This window comes from Saccoglossus kowalevskii, chromosome 11, assembly GCF_978046115.1.
Source record: "Saccoglossus kowalevskii chromosome 11, keSacKowa6.1, whole genome shotgun sequence".
Taxonomy (NCBI): domain Eukaryota; kingdom Metazoa; phylum Hemichordata; class Enteropneusta; family Harrimaniidae; genus Saccoglossus; species Saccoglossus kowalevskii.
The window spans coordinates 28,719,298-28,741,890 of NC_140651.1; the positions used below are offsets into that span (position 1 = coordinate 28,719,298).

A 22,593-nucleotide genomic window follows, 5' to 3' on the forward strand; every position below is an offset into this window, starting at 1 on the left:
CTAAATGACATCACAAGTAGACTGACATCTAATTGACCATTATTTATATACTACCGGAACCAGTACACTTGTCACGTGATCGATACCATGGACTATGTAAACGACTCACAAATCTCGGCTAGACGTGGGCGCCGTTAATATGAATATTTAATCAGATAATGAGTTTAAGAAGCTTTGTTCGAGAGACTGGGATTTAGCAAGCGTGAAAACAAAAACACATTAGCGCATCGTTTGAAGTCAGCAGCGATAACAATATTATATGACGTCGAGAGCCAGGGTTGTTCGAACATTAAATACTTTGATGTGTATCCATCCATGCGCGGAGGGTTTATATAGTTTTTTTGTTGAGGGGACATCAACGCAGCACCAATCTTAGTTTATATGTGTACGTGATTGCATACTGGAAAGTTATTTGCAGTAAATATTAAAATAAATATATTTAAATTTTAAATTATCGCTATTTAAATGAAACATGTTACATGCACTGTGAAACGTTCATGTGCATTTTGTGTGATCAATAGCAGATCATTTTTTTTAATTAGAAAAGGGAGTTGATATGATTAATATCTTTGTTTTAGTGTAACATTGTTTGTGTTTCAGTGAGAGTGATTACGTCATTTCCTGTTTCAGTATGTGTGATATCATTATATACTCCCTATGTAACTGTGTCATTCCATGCGCCGATGACGAGATAGCCACCAATGTATTTTTACTTCGTAAAAACTCGTAAACTCTCGGTACAGTTTGTATTGTGTCTGTATTCACATGACAGTGTGAGTGATAACGTCATTTTCCGTTTCAGTATGTGTGATATCATCATATACTTTCTATGTGGCTGTATCATCCCATTCGAGACAAGCCACCAATGTAATTTTGACGTCGTAAAAACTCGTAAACCCCCGGAGCAGTTTGTATTGAGTCTGCATTTACCCTAGACGTGACTATCACTCGCGGCGAGCTGAATGGATAGAAATGATTGGTTATCGATCGAACGTCTAATTTGCATATTAAATATATTCACAAAGTGATACGATTTATATTGAAATCAAGCAGAGTGTGTACTACTGGGTAGGCCGTCTATAGGCCATATGTTGTAGCCGCATTTCAGGTCATTGCTAAAGGTCACACGATAAAAATTACAAATAAGGTTAACGTTAATGAACATTCAACATGATCATTGAATGTATGACGTATTTCACAACCTTGATGTATAATTCGATAAACAAAGTAAAAAAACTGATTTGGAATCTAATCTAAATTTACCAATACCGACAAAATAATATTGTTGCAAGGTAGCGTCGGATGGTGGAAAAACAGAACAGTTGATTACTAGTATCACCTTCATACCACTATTTTTTAACACAGCAACTGTCGCACTTTGAAACAATGAAATCATCTAGAAATTTATTCAACAAACATATTGTTTTGACTCTAGGAATGCAGCTGAAATCAATAGAATCAATAAACCCGACTTATGTAATATACACCGGATATAGAATTAAAACAAGAGAGCATGTGCGTGTGTACAAGACTCAGTCACTTGATTTATTTTTACTTCATCAGAAAATATGACACACATTTTATGCATGGCAACGCCGCAAGAGTAATAGTTGGTGTCAGGCGTTCTCCGAGGGCACCGCCGCTCACCCTTTCATCCCACCGCCAGCCTTCTCTATTCTTTTCCGCGAGAATGTCACCCGTATGTCTGCGATCAATGTTTAATGCGCAATAACTCTCAAAGGGGAACATATGACGGTAAACCCGGAATCGAGGTATAATTGGAAGTGATCACGGAGAAGCTTTGGCATAGAACGCATATAATGAGCAGATAATAGTCAAATACTCTGGTAGTGATCCATCGCGAATAAGATCGGTAATATAACAAGTATATGAGTATATATTCATATATATATATATATATATATCACAATTCATATATATATGAATTGTGTTTCATAAATTAGCATATTCGCAATGCCTCACAGTATTAACAGTTTTGCATGAAGTAGTTATCGAGTTGTACGTGTAACGGACACAGAATAATCACCCGCAGATCGACTCACTGTTTCATGATTAATTACTAGAACAAGATCTAAAATAAAATGTTATGATTATCAAGTTATACGTTAATCTACTATTACATGCATTAAGTTGTGCACAAAACGAGTTAGAGTACGAATTACCAAGTTGTATTTCGCGCAATGTGTCCATTCCCCCGCCGCCCCAAACACTTCAGGGATATGAGTCATTGTACCAATCGTGTTATTAAAGACATGATATGGATTGCAATTGTTGTAATTCACTTTTAATTAAACGATCATTTTACTGTTTAGCACGCTTGTTTAGAACCCATTACTATCTCATACCAATAGGTAAAATGTACCAAAATAACGTGTGAGTCATACTGCCCTTTTAATGAATACGTGGCTAGCGGTATGTATTATCATGAGGTTATTACGAGGATACCTCAATGTATGCACAAAGACAGTACAGCGGGAGTATCGACCGACGCGCAGCGAAGGTCGATGCGACGGCGTAGTGTCTGGGCGCATACTTTGAGGTATCCTCGTAATAGCCTTATTATTATACATCTTTTCCTTCCAAGGATACATCATGGAAATGCCGAAATCCAAAAAGTTTAGAACAGAATCAGCGAACTTCTTTGTGTGGAGTAGGATCAAACCCTGATGGCAGCCATGTTTGTTTTTATTATTGGAAGACGCTTTCGCGCGTAATCATTCCATATTTGGGATTCGCATTTCCTTATATGGTAGGATAAAAAAACTTGTAAAATACTGCAAAATTACGACACGCTGTACCTTATGGCGTTACGGTGACAGATGTATAATATTATTGCTCTTGTAAACGTCCACATGATAATTAGTATGAACCATTCATAATATGTAAATGTCATAACTCAAGTGGAACATTGCAGAATATGTGCGAATTTCCGCCATGATTTAACGTTCTTATATATATGTCAAAGACACTTCTATTTTGCAATGTGTTAGATATGACAAATATGACGTCACCAGAAACCGAAACTAATAGCGACAGCTCGTTATTCGGATAAGTACAATATACGCTCGTATATACGATGATAAAATTATATTATAATGATGTGAACTCAAAATTTGCCATGTGAACCTTTAACAAATTGAAATATAATGATGCAACAAGTTTAATTTACTGTTTGTATTTACACTAAACTAACTAGAACAAACGTAGAAATATTATGCGCAAAGCAATGTGTGTCGTAGCCTTGTCAACATTACTGCGTAATCAAATTTAGATGGCAATTATCGTTTTATTCAACCCTCACTGATCATGATTTCTAGACCTTCCATAAACAGAATGACACTTGGTACGCAAGAATTGTTCTAGCTTTATTCCTAGCTTTATACCAGATGTATGCAGGAATGGCTTCAAATTACAATTAATGTGAACCTGAATCGGACGAAAGTAAGCATATTACGGGATACTGTAATTTGTTTCTTCACGACAACTAAGCAAATCCACTTGGGATGTGAATAATATGCAGTTATTTACCCGAGTGCATGAGAAACTACCAGACCGCTACAGTAGTACATAAAGGAATCATCCAAAAAATATTGACTATGAACGTTTGGATGTATAATATGCTCTTCTGGAGCAGACGAATCAAAGTAGCAGACGACAGTAATGCTTCGAAAAATCGTGCATCATTGCGCATGAGCACGACCACAATGAGACAGATGTTATCGTATCGGCAAAATTGTAGCTCAGGTCACGAACGCGTACAATGACATGCAAACAGATCGACACGAAACGTGTTTAAGCATTTAATCTCTGTCAGCGCGAATTGATCGATATTCGAAGTAATTCCAATACCAAAAAAAGCGTTTTAAATTTACAATTATGAAGCTGTTATCAATACTGCTATTTTGTAATATCATAGAGAACGCATCTAAATATTATCAATTATTGAGGTGACAGAAAACCTGTGATATGGAAAGCATCTGCACATACATTATACCCCATCGATCACGTGACTGACGTACACACAAAACAAACACCTCACATTTGAAAGATCGATGGTGTTGACGAAACGTGATAATGCTTACTGCCACAAACTGCACTATATTCAAAATGGAGTAGCCATTTAGATCCTCTCTAGTTACATGTTTAGAAAGGTTAAATTTTTCACTGTCACAAGTTAAGTATTCGGCGACTAAAAGTGATAGCATTAATCAATGTTCCTGAATTTGTATTCCTTATTGGACACGGCCCGGGCAAGGTCAGACGAGGGTTTGTCTAGTACAGGCCATATACTTGAAAAGACTGCTCTTAACATTCAGGGATATTCGGATTAGCAGGATGGTTGAGTTTGGTTAAACAACCTAGATGAGAATTGCTGTCTATTGATTTGTCATTTTATATACACATAGTACTACAAATTGGATATATTTTGCAGAATCGAGATAATAGTGTGCTCTGCACTCAAAAAGGTATATACTTATAATAAAAAAGTTGATTTAAAATGTGCGTTTTTTTCGCACGTATCTTTGGGAAAAAAGAAAACCCCACAGGGCAATTTTACAGAAAGCAACTGTTGTCAGAGATAATACGTCAATGTTGATGACGTCAGGTTGCCACGGGTAACACCGAGGGCTACATTTGGGCCTACTCTAGATAAGATATCTGCCATATGCCGTTCCGCAGTTATCAGCGCAATCAGAGTTTTCGCCAAATACGACATTTGCAGAAAAGAAAACGGTAGTGCAATAAGTAATAAGTTCATTGCTAGTTCGCGTGGCTTGGTACAATATGCGTAACATAACTTGCATCGATTCAGAAATAAAACAATGTAACTGCAATTTTAATTATTATAGAAAGGCTTCTTGTTATTGTTGTCTATTTGCAAAGAAATATAAATGTACTTTTATTGTGAATCATTTGAAAAGGTGTGGTTAACCACAAGGTAGAGCAGCCACGAGTCATACTATGTATATAAAACGGGATAATTCTAATTAATAATTTTGCAATATTTGGAGCATCACTTAAAGTTAAGAGACCAAGAATGATCATAATGCATTACTTTCATTCATAGAATACTCATAGATCAACGTCATTCTTGTGTCAAAATATCTCTTCATTTGTTGATGATCAAGGTTGGAATTCCATCGTTTGTTCAATCAATGTCCTAGTTCAGTGATTGATTTACTTCAGATATATTTTGTTATCTGTGTGCGCGCCATTTTGAATACGAGAAACATTTGTCTTGTGTCGATACACTCGTCTTCAAATCGAATGCGAGTCTAAAGGTTTCATCTGAACAAAGCCGACCTCTGATCCTACCATCGGAGTCAATCCGATTTCTGATCTTACTATCGGAGTCAATCCGAACTCTGATCCTATTATCGAAGTCAATCCGAGCTAACATGTCGTGTATGCGGTTTTGTTGAGAATTCCTTCTAATGGTAGGTACTTGCTTGGCGATATAAATAATACGAAAGTTACAATACTGCTTCAAATAGTTATATAGAAAGTTAAGTATAATGTGAGAGATGTTTTGCTGCACTGCGATTATGGCCGTCTTCATTCTGTCATTGAGATCAAGTTATTTACATGAAAATCATAACTGCTGTCTGAGAAAATTCATGTAAAGTACTTTAGTGGTGTAACATATATCAGTAATTACGTGACTATTTCTACGAATATTAATATTGCCTCTATCGCTCAGCAAATAGAGTAGACATTTTGTAACGATATCAGTACATCATATGATAACGGTGTGTGTTGTAGGTCAACGCAATATTCTAAAGTCATACGCCTGAAAACTATCATAAAGATTTATGTTTTCTGTAAAATTACAATCATTAACCTTACATTGGGAGAAGCGTGCGTCACCAGACCTATTAGCTAAATACGGCCGAAAAGAGATATTCGGCTTATAGTAATGAATATCCTATGTTGAAGCTAAAACGACTTTTAGCTACATGCTTGAGCGTTCTTCACTTGTCAATGTATTCTTATTCAAGTTGTGATAGATGAGAGCGGCGGATATGACACTTCTGAGCAATATAGTGAATTTAACAATGTGATCGCAAAATACGAACACAACTCTTTAGTTTACGATGATTTTTCACAATCAACGATTGTGAAGATTAACAAGAGTGTATCAGAAACTGAAGTGTTGTTTATTAATTGATAAACTTGTTTGAGCATGCGTGGATTATGAAATACGGCACTGATTTAGGTTTTCTTTGTGGGGTATACCAATTGAATCTATTCATAATGAAGAATGCCAAAACAAAAATAAACGTTTTAATGTGATAAAATCATTTTCTACATCGTATACAATAATGGTAACGCTAAATAATGCTGACTGTACTATTCACAATGCTGATTGTACTATTCACAATGCTGATTGTACTATTCACAATGCTGATTGTACTATTCACAATGCTGACTGTACTATTCACAATGCTGACTGTACTATTCACAATGCTGATTGTACTATTCACAATGCTGATTGTACTATTCACAATGCTGACTGTACTATTCACAATGCTGATTGTACTATTCACAATGCTGATTGTACTATTCACAATGCTGACTGTACTATTCACAATGCTGACTGTACTATTCACAATGCTGACTGTACTATTCACAATGCTGACTGTACTATTCACAATGCTGACTGTACTATTCACAATGCTGATTGTACTATTCACAATGCTGACTGTACTATTCACAATGCTGACTGTACTATTCACAATGCTGATTGTACTATTCACAATGCTGATTGTACTATTCACAATGCTGACTGTACTATTCACAATGCTGATTGTACTATTCACAATGCTGATTGTACTATTCACAATGCTGATTGTACTATTCACAATGCTGACTGTACTATTCACAATGCTGACTGTACTATTCACAATGCTGACTGTACTATTCACAATGCTGATTGTACTATTCACAATGCTGACTGTACTATTCACAATGCTGATTGTACTATTCACAATGCTGACTGTACTATTCACAATGCTGACTGTACTATTCACAATGCTGATTGTACTATTCACAATGCTGATTGTACTATTCACAATGCTGACTGTACTATTCACAATTCACAATGCTGACTGTACTATTCACAATGCTGATTGTACTATTCACAATGCTGACTGTACTATTCACAATGCTGACTGTACTATTCACAATGCTGATTGTACTATTCACAATGCTGACTGTACTATTCACAATGCTGACTGTACTATTCACAATGCTGATTGTACTATTCACAATGCTGATTGTACTATTCACAATGCTGACTGTACTATTCACAATGCTGATTGTACTATTCACAATGCTGATTGTACTATTCACAATGCTGACTGTACTATTCACAATGCTGACTGTACTATTCACAATGCTGACTGTACTATTCACAATGCTGACTGTACTATTCACAATGCTGATTGTACTATTCACAATGCTGATTGTATTATTCACAATGCTGACTGTACTATTCACAATGCTGATTGTACTATTCACAATGCTGATTGTACTATTCACAATGCTGATTGTATTATTCACAATGCTGACTGTACTATTCACAATGCTGATTGTACTATTCACAATGCTGACTGTATTATTCACAATGCTGACTGTACTATTCACAATGCTGATTGTACTATTCACAATGCTGATTGTATTATTCACAATGCTGACTGTACTATTCACAATGCTGATTGTACTATTCACAATGCTGACTGTACTATTCACAATGCTGACTGTACTATTCACAATGCTGACTGTACTATTCACAATGCTGATTGTACTATTCACAATGCTGATTGTACTATTCACAATGCTGATTGTACTATTCACAATGCTGATTGTACTATTCACAATGCTGACTGTACTATTCACAATGCTGATTGTACTATTCACAATGCTGATTGTATTATTCACAATGCTGATTGTACTATTCACAATGCTGATTGTACTATTCACAATGCTGATTGTACTATTCACAATGCTGATTGTACTATTCACAATGCTGATTGTACTATTCACAATGCTGATTGTACTATTCACAATGCTGATTGTACTATTCACAATGCTGACTGTACTATTCACAATGCTGATTGTACTATTCACAATGCTGATTGTACTATTCACAATGCTGATTGTACTATTCACAATGCTGACTGTACTATTCACAATGCTGACTGTACTATTCACAATGCTGATTGTACTATTCACAATGCTGATTGTACTATTCACAATGCTGACTGTACTATTCACAATGCTGATTGTTCTATTCACAATGCTGACTGTACTATTCACAATGCTGACTGTACTATTCACAATGCTGATTGTTCTATTCACAATGCTGACTGTACTATTCACAATGCTGATTGTACTATTCACAATGCTGACTGTACTATTCACAATGCTGACTGTACTATTCACAATGCTGATTGTACTATTCACAATGCTGATTGTACTATTCACATTTTAAAAACGTGCAGCTACCACGTCGTACGTTGTCATTTACGTTCAACTTGTTAGCGCGTCGTCCCCTATGCTACCATGCTTCAATTGATCAAGAAAATAACTATTAGTTCAAAATTGATATTGATAGCATATGGTGGAAATGTAGGTCGGATGATAACTGGATCGATGATTTCACTATTAGAACTCACAAAAGATTGATGGTCACCCGAATTAACAATATACGTGCTCAAACCACGAATGTGGTTCTGCAATCATCGATGAGAGTGAAACAAACCACGGCAAATACATTATAACACAATTGGTACGATGGAGGAAACATCGTCACCCGGAACGCCGTACTGCCTGATTGAAACGAGCCGACACTTGCAAATGAAGTTATTCAAATTCTGAATGAAAGCAAATAAATTTTCATTAATATTTCAAATTAAACGGTCCAATTCCCGTTTAGTTTGATTTGCGGATGTTAGATCCTGTCAGAACCCAGAGTTGAATCACTGATTCACTTTGTACATTCTTTACGGCGTTTCCGGTAGTGTTATATAGGTTAGTGAATAACCATAAAAAGTGTGGTCACGTGTTCCAAAACACCTAAGGCACAAACATAAAGGTTAACACTGAATCTGTTCGAGTCATTTTTAAATAAAATCTATGTCTGCGCCATCAAATAGATATTTATTGCCAAGAAAACTAATCCATTTTAGGAAGCAATGTCTAGTATATAATGGGTCTGACTCGGACACGAGTGATAACTTAATGTCACGTCTAATAGAAGCAGTCCACACTCCATAGGGGTGTGCAACACAGTATAGCTTAGAAAAAACGACGAAAAAAATGGTTGAATGTTTCATGACCTGCCAGTTTAATCATGTAATGATTCTTCCCTGTTTCACAAGTTCTAAGGCAATATTGCGTGTTTCCGTGTAGTTACGGTATATATATATATATATATATATATATATATATATATATATATATATATATATATATATATATATATATATATATATATATATATATATATATATATATTCGGCAGTATAATGTGTAAGGCTCCAGAACAATATACCATAAAAGCAGCACGCCATGATGACTGTCACAAAATGACAGATGTATTCTTAGAATAGCTACATGCGGTTGTATTACATCATGAGCTTGTATTCCGGTCGGTGGCAGTAAATGGTTCTCAGGAGCCAATTTGACAAAATATTCCTTTATTAGAGAAATCTATAAAGCGCACATAAAAGTGTCCAAATTTCTCCAGGTTAAACGAATCGACGGTCATGAATACAGCATTCCTAGAATATCTTGTCTGTTTTGAAATCCTTCTACGTTTGTTTCCATAGTAATGACATGCTAAATCCCATTGTTATGTGTGGGTTGAAATCATTTGATTGAAAATTAATATTCAATCGTATCTACATAGTAAGTTTGTTTCTATTGTAACATTGTTTAGAATGTGTGTTTTATATAATGATTTATGTCTGAGTTACATAGAAATATTTTTCTTGCATATTAAACGTTTTATTTCTTTAACATATAATTTCCAAACATATAACAGAATGTTGAATAGTTATACATCTAATATAAACTTTCAACACTTCTACCAGGTTTCCCCATTTTGTGTAATTGCATATAGAAAACAGTCAACCATAAGTCTATTGTTGGTACTTGATTCCATGGTTACGTGTGTTTTGCATTATGGGTACGCCCTTCAAACAAGTATTCATCTATATGAGAAATGTAACCATACAGATTAAAACACCTTGCCGGAAACATCGAAGCACTAACTTGGAGAAAGTAACGTGTTCCACGGGGGATAAAGGTTGTTTTGTGCACAGCGTTTCGGTGATATCATCAAATATCAAAATATCAAAATGTACCTTTTAAAGTAATGAATAAATTGTGAACAAAAAGTTTCAAACGTGACATTGCCGAGACGTATGTCATCACGTCGAGTGCAAGCATGGACTGACAATTTGAAGTATATGCTCGTGGGATTCACACGTCAAAGCACTGACAGTTATCGTATTTCAGGCCATACGGTTATAATGGTAAACTACAAGATAGTCGGCTCAAGGGGCAATAAAGCATCTCATTCTACACGTGTAATTGGGGCAACTTGATAATGGACGAAATGCAGCTGATCGGATAAGTATGTTGAGAAACCTTTAGAATAGCGATTTCAATATAAGGGTTGACCTCAACTGGGTTATTTAAGATAAAACGTGTAGCAAAATTAAGTCTTATTTATTTTTTCGACATTCGACAGTAAATCTATATTGGCTGACTAATACAATTGTTTTTAATAGAAAAACAATTTGAATTGCGTAATATCCGGCTTTTCTCTCTGTGATGTTATCACATCTGTTATGGTATCACATCTAAGGTTGAAATAATATGTTTTCTTAAGTATGTATGTTTGTGATCGTAAATAACGTTCATAGTAATCTGGCGGCTTTTTGTAAAGCGCCTATTAACACGTCCATAATACTGACAGCATTGGAGTATTTAAAGTAGGCTGTGTACATCGAGCTATGATTACGTAAACAGTGGATTTTAAACTTTGTCACTTTTTTTACATTAAATGCTATTCATTTTTGCTTGATTGAAATGCTAACAGATTTATTTGTATAAGGTATATATAGGTTAGGGTTCTCAGGGGGATTGTAGGCCAGATTTTATACAAATCGGTTCTTTCTCAACTTCAATTTTATCCTTAAACTGAGGCGGAATGAAATGATAAGATAATGTTACAATCGTATTGAAATGTACTATATGTGTGTTGTTAATATTATTTTCAATGCAGCAAATCATTTTGGAAACTTGGGGGACTACAGGGAAATTTCAGAATTCCGTTCAATATAATCTGAACAGAATTTGCTAAGGTTCTACAAATTCAAATCATCCAGAAATTCAATCACCACAATATGTACAGATCGTTGTTGAAAAAAATAATGAAATGGCAATGACAGATATTTAGGCAAACTTCCCATGTTTCAGACAGTCCCTAGGCGTGCGGTAAAATCAGTGGTGCGAATTAAAAAGGGAAGCAGAACTTTATATATTAGCATATGATCCTTACACTGACCCGTGAGTGAGCATTCTCACTACACTGCCTATCCCGTTAAATATTTAATACCCAATGTTACATTTAAAATAACTAATGAAGTACTCCGGTCAGTTGGAACGACCCTGACATCTGCTGAGGTATAATTAAGGTGTATGACGTTTTGTTTACTTTAGAACTTTTTATGGTAACACTCTCGGGCGATTCCATTTGCAAACGTGGATATTCCAGGTGTGCATATTCATTATTATTCTAAGTTTCTAATTCACTTAGTACTTAACAAAATATCGAGAAATTATTAAACATTTGCTATATCAATAATTCGACAAAGCGAATCGTTTTTGACAGTAATATTGATTTTTGACAGTAATATTTGCGTATTCCTCAACAATAAGAAGAACACGTTCTGGGTGCGCCCACTGTGCTCTCTGTCGGGGCTCTCCGCTGCTCGCCTGGTATAGGCTGTTACTTTTCATGCTCGTGTGGATGCAGTTGCATATATAATAAAAGAGGTTATTCGCGTACATTGCCGGAGATAACGTGTGGTATTGCTCGAAGGAATATTAAAGGGCGGTAGTCGTCGCGACGCGCATGTACAAAGTTTGTGCTGATAAACATTGACGTACCACAATCCAATGCGATCTTCTAATGAAATCTAATTGAGTTTTGACTTGGGCGAGACGTGCACTAATTATCGCCGGCGACTCCTTCGATACCTTCTAATAGTCGCCAGCTTTATTCGTGTGAGAGCCATATCTCGCGCATGTGTGGCGTGACGACAACCACCCTTTAAAAGGTTTTCCGCTCTACGCACTCGACAAAATATCAATATTGCTTCTCACAATACCACACGTTATTTCAGGTATAATTTATATTATACTCTGTTGAGAAATTATTCAACTCAATTAGTGAGACAACTTATAACATTCTAGGTGAGACAACTTGATGGTATACAACAATAAAACCTGTTTAAACCACCAAATACTATACATGTTCAATTGTGGAATATTTGAGTGTTTCCCATTTGATAGTTGTTGTGCGCGTGCTCACGTTCTTGTGGTCTACCTTTACATTAAAACAGTTTCTATGGTATCGATAAAGAGCCATTGGTATGTTGAATAGTTGCTTAGAACCAATACCAATGCATGATTTTCACAACCTTATGAATTCATCTATAGAGGCGACAGTATAGTCTATGAAAATATTTGTTAATGAGCAAGGGAAAACTTGATATAAATTTGATAAGATAACAAGATAAATGGACATGCCGTGTACCGCCTTGTACTAGCTATAATATAGCTATATATTCGTTTTAAGCTGATTTCACTTGATATGGTACATGCCAGTAATCCAAATAACAACACCATGTATACCCGCTGGCTGACGTAAATCATCTCGATAAAACAGCTATGTGTCGCTTTAATCAACGATTTGAACTGGATACGGGAATTTGATACCATGCATAATATTTCTGTGACGAAACCATAGCACAATAAGCGTTTTTATCATGTGTGTTTCCACTGCACACCATTCATGCCCCAACAGATTTACGTATTTTTCTTACTTCGCATTTTACAGTGCAATTAGAATGTTGTGGACAATTTCATTGTTGAGTACCTATTCACATTTCAATACAATACGCATTAACAGATTATTAAAGAAAATCGATGATAGACTTATAAGTTGGCAACCTCCTTAAAACTCTTTTAATTCACTCCATAAACCACGTACAATGATTAATGTGTCCCACTTATGTCAGATGATTTCAATACAGAGTTCATTTTCGACCCGGTTAAAATGCTTTCCTTGTACTTAATAGCAGTAATGAACGCAAAGGTCGATACGCATCAACTGTATCCTCTGGTAAACCACTCAAGCAGTCATTTATTAATTTCAAAGTCGTTGCCTGTAGCTATGTGTGTATTAATATCTTTATATTTATTAATAATACTCGGGTCTCTTCTAATCACGAGCTTTATTATAAGCTAACGTTCCTGAGTTTATTTATACGATCATATTTATACGATCATATTTATACGATCATATTTATACGATCATATTTATACGATCGCATTAAATGTATTTACACTTACGTCTTTATATTATAATGCCCTCAATACATTGCATTACACGTCAATACCATCTGTTGTTGTTGCATTCTCAGGTGATAATAAATAGTGTAATAATTATACCGTGGAATTATACCTACAACTCTTGATTGAATACGTCGGAATGTGTAATATGTGAAATAACCACCTGAATGGTGACATGCGGATGTTCGACACAACTTCACGATTACATGTGTGCATGGCAGTGTGCTAAACTCTCACTGATTTTAATCTAGGCTCGTATGAGTACAATCAAGGAATTTTGAGAAAGTGTAACATTTGTTATCGAAATACTTCGTTGGCAATTATACGATGCATTATGTATGAGAGTTTACTTTCAAATCTCAATAGAATCACAATAAAAAATAATCTAGGTGTTTTCTTGAAACTGCTCCCAATGGTCAATATTACGTATACTAAAAGCATACTAAAAATAGAACTGACGTAACCAAACCACGTCTTTCAGCATGTGAAACGACCAAATGTTGACAGCGTGCGTAGACGACCACGTCAAATCCTAACTATAGTACTTTGCAGTGGTTGATTTGTTGTAAATTGCAGGGGAGCTTATGGTCAAAGTCTTTTAATTCGATGCCGATACATTAGTCGCATTTCTAGTTTAGTGTTTAATTTTTTTGGTTTTGTCTTCATGGATTAATGATTACATTATACGATGTTCAGAGACGTCATTTGGGGGAAAGCGCTCTATAGTTGTGATTCGTTAGCGACAGTTTCCACGTCAACGTGACGAAAACGTTGAAGTGGTCGAGGAAGCGGTTGAAGTGAGAACACGTACTGCTATTGTCAAAATGTTAACGTTTGCCCTAAATCCCAAATAATAAAACGTTTTCTTCTGTTTTGTTAGTTAATGCATCAATTCGTTTTCCCATGATCTCATAGCAACATACGGTATCCCGGTACAACTATGACTGACTCATCATATGTATTTTTGCGGTTGCCGTGTTGACCGGCATTTCCAGCAAATCGTATAGCCTTTCATAAAATTATGATCGCGGAGATTAGGCCTTTCAGAAACATCTTTCTCTCAACCAAATTGAAACTTGGCACATATTTTTTTTACTGGAAGATTATTATTATGCTATGCTATTAAGTTATGCATCAACGACGTGGCGTTGTGTGACGTCACTGACAATGTGGCGCCGTTTGGGCGTCACATGAATCACATTGTCGCACTAGATAAGGTGTATTCACAATATTAGTTTATATGTCATGTCAATCTCTACCATCGGTGTTCTGTGTGTATGATATTACGATAAACGAAGACATGATCGCTTTAAAAATCAACATATTGTTTATTATTATAAATTTGTCACCGTGAAAGGAAAAGATGTATAATAATAAGGTTATTACGAGGATACCGCTAAGTATGCACTCAGACAGTACGCATTCACATCGACCTCCGCTGCCCGCCGTTCGATACTCCTGCTGTACTGTCTTCGTGCATATTTTGAGGTATCCTCGTAATAACCTCCTATAATTTATATCAATAGAATACTGAGATAGAACTACACTGCCTATAAGCATAATATACATCACAAACAATACGTAACACATATTACATGACAAACAATACGTAACACAATTTACATCACAAACAATACGTAACACATATTACATCACAAACAATACGTAACACAATTTACATCACAAACAATACGTAACACATATTACATCACAAACAATACGTAACACAATTTACATCACAAACAATACGTAACACATATTTCATCACAAACAACACGTAACACATATTACATCACAAACAATACGTAACACATATTACATCACAAACAATACGTAACACATATTACATGATTCAACCATACACGACAGGCGACATGACTACTTGCTTTGTTTTCAATTCTTTCGATAATATAACTCAAAATCGTTTCGCATGTATTTTGTAAAACACAAATACAACGTTGGTAAATTATATATTTAAATTAATATTATGTATCCATTAAAATTAAAATTGTTAAACTGAAATGTTACATTTCATGTACGCAGATTAACAGTTATTGCAATCGAATTACTAGACCACTTTACTTGTGAGGTATCAAGCGCAGCCACTCACTCACTTACCGACGAGTTAGGCCTCCGAGGATCGGACTGGTGACATTGTTCAGGACCAATCAGCGGCCACACAGAAAACGTGTTATTAACTGTTAAGGGCAGGTGTGTTTTTGACAACAGGCAGCAATCGCAATCACGTGCGCTTCGATTATGAATTAATAATGATGGATGGATTGGACTGATTTCCCCGTGGCACTCTAAATCAGGGTATTACTTTAAAAACAAAATAAGACAGTTTAAAATTAAATTATGATATATTAGTGGAAATCTCTTCTACTGTATTATAATATAGTAATATGACGACCACTAATTATGTTTGCATTGAGCTGACACATAGGCATATGATTAGATTTACGTGTCTATCATTGCGCATAACTGTGTAGTTGTCGTCTCTGATATATAATCATCTGGAGAAACATGATTATCGTCTTCTTTTGAATGCGGAGAATAATTTCATTTCCAGGACAATTGAGTAATGTCTGTTGATGTCTGTCTCTGTCTCATTTGTAGTGATTGGCAATTACAATGTTGTACATGTGTAAATAACAATCTGCCTTCAACGATATCTACTTTGATAAGCACTCTCCGATCAGTTTAAGATTAAAATGTAATGTAAATGCATTATCCAATAAAACCAATATACCACATATGCACGTTTCGAATTAGATACGATCGTTTCATAAATGACTAGCTTTGCGTGACATTCGTTCGGTTTAGATGAAGGCACTGATCATGGGGTCGTTTGTTATTAGTCATAAATATGTGTAAGTTTATTTAGCAATGTCAGTTTTGTCTCCCGCCTAGTATAGCAACGAATTGATCCAGGGTAACAATAACTATTTACCCCCAAAATCATGGTACTGTACGCTATTTATGGTGTACATTTGCAGCATCTAGCCACGTGAATTGTGCAAGAGTTGCAACAGCAGCTAAACACACTGTATGTTATTTCTCGAAATAATAAGGTGTTATCCAATATCAGATAAAGAAAATTGGTGAAAATAGTTGTTTCTTAGTATAATACAAAAGTAAATATCATAAGATATTACGAAATTGACATATTTGAATACAAAAGGTCAGATCACGGTGAGCAAAGTTAATCAAAGGGTATAAGAGTAAGCAGCGGCATGCCATTAAATAATCTACCTTGCACCGATAGAAATTCATTGTTACATTGTCACAGTATCCGGGAAACATGTCACAGCATGAATAATAATTTAGAGGTTAAACTAGAAAGGACGCACCTGCACATTTAACATGATATCAGAATTTATTAATCGAGCTAACGAAATAGATTTTTAACAGTGTATATGTTCATTGAAACGACATCAATGGACACGGTATGCGCATCTGACGGTGTTTCTTCTTTATATTGATTGGTACGTGTTATATTACCATGGGGGTTTGTCAGTTGTGGTAAAACACACCTGTCGACATTTTCAGAGCCATTTAGTTGATTATTTTTCTATCTGTGTAAGCAAATGCCAAAACGTATCACTTAAAGGAGTAGAACATAACAGTTAATTCCCCAGGCTAATATTAGCAGATAATACTGGCTGGTTCAAGTGGGTCATATGAATTGTAATATACATTACTCAGTATTTTCTATATGATGCCTATGTCATATTATCAGTAAATATATTGCAGTATTGTATTGCACTGGCTTCAGATACAGGGAAACCGTGTATTTTATGCATATATATTAAAAATATATGTATTTGAAATCTTACAAAATAATATTTGACAATGAAAGTAGAAAATGGGAGTTCTGTGAAATGAAATGAAAAGCCAAGTTGAATGTTATCAATGATTGGAAACTATAGTGGGATCGGGAGAGGAATGTTTTGCACAAGATACACCAAGAAGAATATGATCGTCTTCCACTCGCTGCAGACTTGCAAATCGAACATTGATAATAGTTTAATTTTACTAATATATCAGAAGAACAGAGAAATGCATTATGTCCAGGCAATTGTTATAGCGAGGATTTGTGCCCACTATGACTGTATCGCATATAGACGGACAGCTACATATATTAATGTGATAACTCCCAATGTGTATACACATGCTAACAAACAGAACTTCACTTGTATTAATTAGAAAGTAAAGCACGACTCGCGCCCGATTTCGCAAGAATTCACAAAGAAATATCCTCTGCCTGAACGTGTCCACCATTTCAGGAGTCATGTGATGCTTACACGTCGTTGCTGATTGGCTATCAACAATCACATGGCCAGATTTGTATTAGCATACGCACTAATTACGATATGCTGTGTTCATTTATATTAGTAATTGGCCCCGCTGGTGATTGTTCCACGCTAATGATGGCTTACAAAACGGGCACTACTTTCTTTTTAACAAATCACTTGAGAATTGTACGTACAATGAAGAACCGCAGTGTAATACCTGGGCGACCCAGACAGCATATAAATATACTCCTACGTCGCTGACCATGTAAACAATACGGTTTAATATAATATACAATATTATTGAGGTTTTTCTCAGCGAAAAAAATGGATAACAATGTTATGGTTAGTAGTTTAGTATTATAGGGTCAAACATTGCATGAAGTGATAATTATGTTTCGTTTATTATACTATGTGCCCGATATGGTTTCGCATTCAAGTATAACCAGCTTTGAACGACAGGAAATCATTTAAATATATTGACTTATAATCACAACAGTAAAAAAAGGAGCACATAATATGCACATATTGAAAGTTATGCTCTCTATCATTAATAATCAACAAATAGAAGATGTATGCATAAATCGTGGTTTATTTGAAAAATGTCAATAACACAGTAGAACTGAGCTTATTAGGATCGACAAGAACTGACAAGGTATCTTAATCTTATCAGATATCTTAAGGCTAACGTCGAGGGCAATGCACATTACTTAACCACGAGCATGGTAATATGCATATGATGCCAGTAAACTATTTAACCAATATGAAATCAGTCGGATTTCATTTGATTCATTTTCTGAATGAGAAAAACAGAATTCTCATAGTGGTCGTTTATCTTCTTCAATATTGTCTACACATTATCATATTAGTACACGGTAGTTAAGAAATCTATGCATCTATGACGGAATGTCAATACCAATTCATAATATACAATTTTTCTTGTTGACAACCAAATCCATTAAACCAAGACTCAAAGGATTCGTTCACTCGAATGTCAGGGCCCTAGTATGCGTCGTTAATGTTGCCATGACTTAATCGCAAGTCGAGAACACGCACAACTAAGTGATGTTCACATTTTGAAGTGACATTTCAATATCGATGAAAGAAAAAAATCCACAAATAGACAGCGTGTGGTATCAACAAGCCGTGATCTCCTTCTGAGTGTGTGTGTGGGGGGATGGTGGGGTGAGTGTGTGTGTGTGTGTGGGGGGGGTGAAGTTCTATTAAATGCAAACGCGTCATATCTTTGGAAATCTCGTATAACGCGAAATTAGAAAAATGCGATATTCGATAAATGTAATAATAATTTGATAGTCAGACTGAGTGATAGGCTCGCTGTGATTGGTCAAATCTTTCACAGGGATTGGTCAAACATTGTTATATTAATTATTAAGCGAAGATAATATAGGATCCTTGACCGGCTCTAATATACGATCGAGAATATTTGAATTTTCCATCAATGTTTTTTTTTCTTTCATCATGACATATTTCCTTTTACGTTTTATGAAACATAATAACTATGCTGTGTTGTATGGAAACACTTGCACACATACACACATCATCATATGGTACATACATCCGCAGTGCCCACACATACACGCCGAAGTCGACTATACACAATACAACGTCCTTCCACCGCTTTAGATTAATTTCTGAGTAGGATTGACGATTTTAAGTCAGCGGAATAAAGCAATGATTGTCCCCCTTCACAAACAAAATGAACCATATGGCTGCCACGCATAGGCCGTATTACAAAAAAGAACCGTGTTGTCCTACGTTGTCTAGTATTAAAAAAGGAGCTTATTTAAAACGTGCTATGTTTGTGTATGGTGGATATAAGGTTTTAAATTAAGTGTGCGGACGTGATATATGTATAATGTAAACGAACGCTGAAGATATTCCAATTTGGAACTTTAAAAAACGATGTCAGGAGTACAAAATAACGGCTTTATTGGAAAATTTCATCGGTTGAAGCAACAGATATTGCATGGAATGCGCTAGTGGTACTGTTTAACTGTCAAACACAGCCATATATGACTTTGTAAACAGTGTACGCTTATCTCCACTGTTAAAACATTTTGAATACGTCATATCACATGATCAATATTTTATGTTACTGGTTTTATTTTACGTGTGGTTAGTTATAAATGTACTCTGTAAACTCAGCCGTCGTGGTCGTGTTTTATTGATACAGTGTATTTGAATTGTAATGTAATTTATTCAAAGGTACCAGCTAACCATAGTTTTTACATAGCCGTGTATTTGCTCATATTGTTAAAGCAGATATTGTTTTCTAATAGGACGTTGTGTGATGGCTTGAGTTCAGTTTCAGGTAATTGTGTTTCGTCAGTGTCGTTCGCCATTTATTTAAAAATGTATAAAAATGATGTTTACCTGAGATGAGTAGAACAAAGATGATGAAGTCTTTGATAGGAAGACACATGATGACAATGGAAGGAACGATCGCCGATTTCCCAACCATCGTTTTATTTTTGGAGAATATAAGCTAATAAAGATGAGAAACAGACCAGTCCAAATAGTACTATCACAAACTCTTCAGGAAGGCCCCCTGTGACACGAAATCAGCAGCATACCTCAAAGGAGAAGAGGATGAAGTATTTGGGAACAGGTGTGTCCTTGGAAAACAATCTGTAAGTGACTGGCGCAATGGTCACTCAAACTCACAGATGTCCCTAGCTACGATGTCCACATTGACATAAGTGTTGGATATCCGACATTGACATCGCGGAAATTAGGCAAAAAGTGGTAAAATAATATTGTATATATATATATATATATATATATATATATATATATATTGTTTGTTAACTCATGCGCAGTACGGATTCTTGTGTTGACTGCAGTGAGCAGCTGTTTCAAACAGTGACTGTTCCCCCGGTCCCGATCGTCGATTTGATTTCACAACGGTGAATGAATAAATGCGATAAAACGTGGCGAATATATAAAACGTCAGTTGTCAGGGTGACAGGAACACAACCTGTCGGTGTCTTAACCACACAGAATAGTAGAGGGTTAGTCGGTGAAAACGACTACGAGTATTCCTAGTAGTTGGTTAATGGAATGCCGACGTGAAAAATATAATCATCAAAATAAAATTAAACAATCGTAAAAAAGACTGTTATTTGGCTATTTTGCGTACTGACATGCACTTTTCGAAGTCGTTACCATGATAACTGTCCTGATGTAGCAATCAATCATCCACAGGTTTCTCAGAATAAAACTAAAAAAAACAACGTTAGTAGTAGAGTTGACTCACTCGTACAGAGGAGTAAAGTAATCGACGGTTGCGAGATTCTGATCGGCAGCGCACGTGTGGTTTTCAGGTATGGACGTGACGTTAAACAGCATCGGAGACATGACCCGGAGAACAGCGTTCATATATATTCTAATTACGGCAAGCGAGTAATGACATGAGGCAACTAAATAGATATAGCAACGCAACTGATACAACACAACCGTGACTACACTAATCTAAATCGTATTTACAGGCGCCCGCACGTTATCCACTGCAGGGTCGTACCACTACTGACGAAGGGGTAGCAAGTTACTATTTTGTATAAAAATAATGATGTCGGTTCAGGGTTCTCGAAATTGCGGTGACTTACTTCCCCAGTTTCTGTTCGGTGCACTGAATTGTTTTAAAAGGTGATACATAGTTGTTGATTTAGACCCGATACATCAACTGCTCAGAACAAAGTACTATATTTTGGGGGCCTTTGACTATTCCATCGGAATTTACATTGAAGCATTATTTTATGAAAAATAAATTGTATTCGTCAGAATTTCTCAATACTTCGTTGTAACCATAAGTATCCACCTGAGAACTACATGTGATAATTTTACCATATGTACCCAAATGAAATGTTCAGGCATAGTTCAGGTATCCCGATTTTCGGGGATGTTTGAAACGTTTTTGTTGTGCGAAAATTAGCACGATGGCGAAATCGTTTTATCTGGATTTTGTGAACATCAGCATAAAGTCATATAAAAGGTCAAGATAAGTTTTAATGATAACCAACTACCTTACAATATAACGATCATCGTTAAAATAAGATAGATTCCTGGCCACAGTACAATCAATGTTTTACTGGGATTGTTACATTGTATTTTTTATTCATTCGCATGTATTTACGGATCAGATTGTATATTTGTTTTATTAATAATAACGGATATTTTTATTACGTGACCTTGTCCAATATTCACGTGATCTGGTGTTACAGAGAATTCATTAGCGTGGTTACTATATATAATTAGTTTGATTCGACTCATCAGTTCACTTTCGACTTGAATTATAAGTCATATAACAGTAGATTATGCTTGTAAAAAAATTGAACATCGAATTGGAACGTATTTCCGATAATGTTGCGAAATTTAGAAACTCGGGACCTCGATCGTTGCTGTAAACCGGGTAATAGGGGCCCTTGATTTAAAAGTATATGCGCAAGGCTTTCCATTGTCGTCGAAACACCAACTAATACTGTCGATTCAAAAAGAGAATCACGTGTCATATCTTGACGATCAACATAATTATTTTTTTTCTATTAATATTATTTTGCATGGTGCCATATGTCCGAAGAATGTCCTATTATTGATAAAATGATGTTAT

General features: G+C 35.6%; 1 protein-coding gene across 1 annotated transcript in view; it reads right to left on the reverse strand.

Annotated features, from left to right (window-relative positions):
* LOC100367219 (neuronal acetylcholine receptor subunit alpha-10) overlaps positions 1-22,593 on the reverse strand; it is an 80,708-nt gene that overhangs the window by 10,266 nt on the left and 47,849 nt on the right. The window lies entirely within an intron of this gene.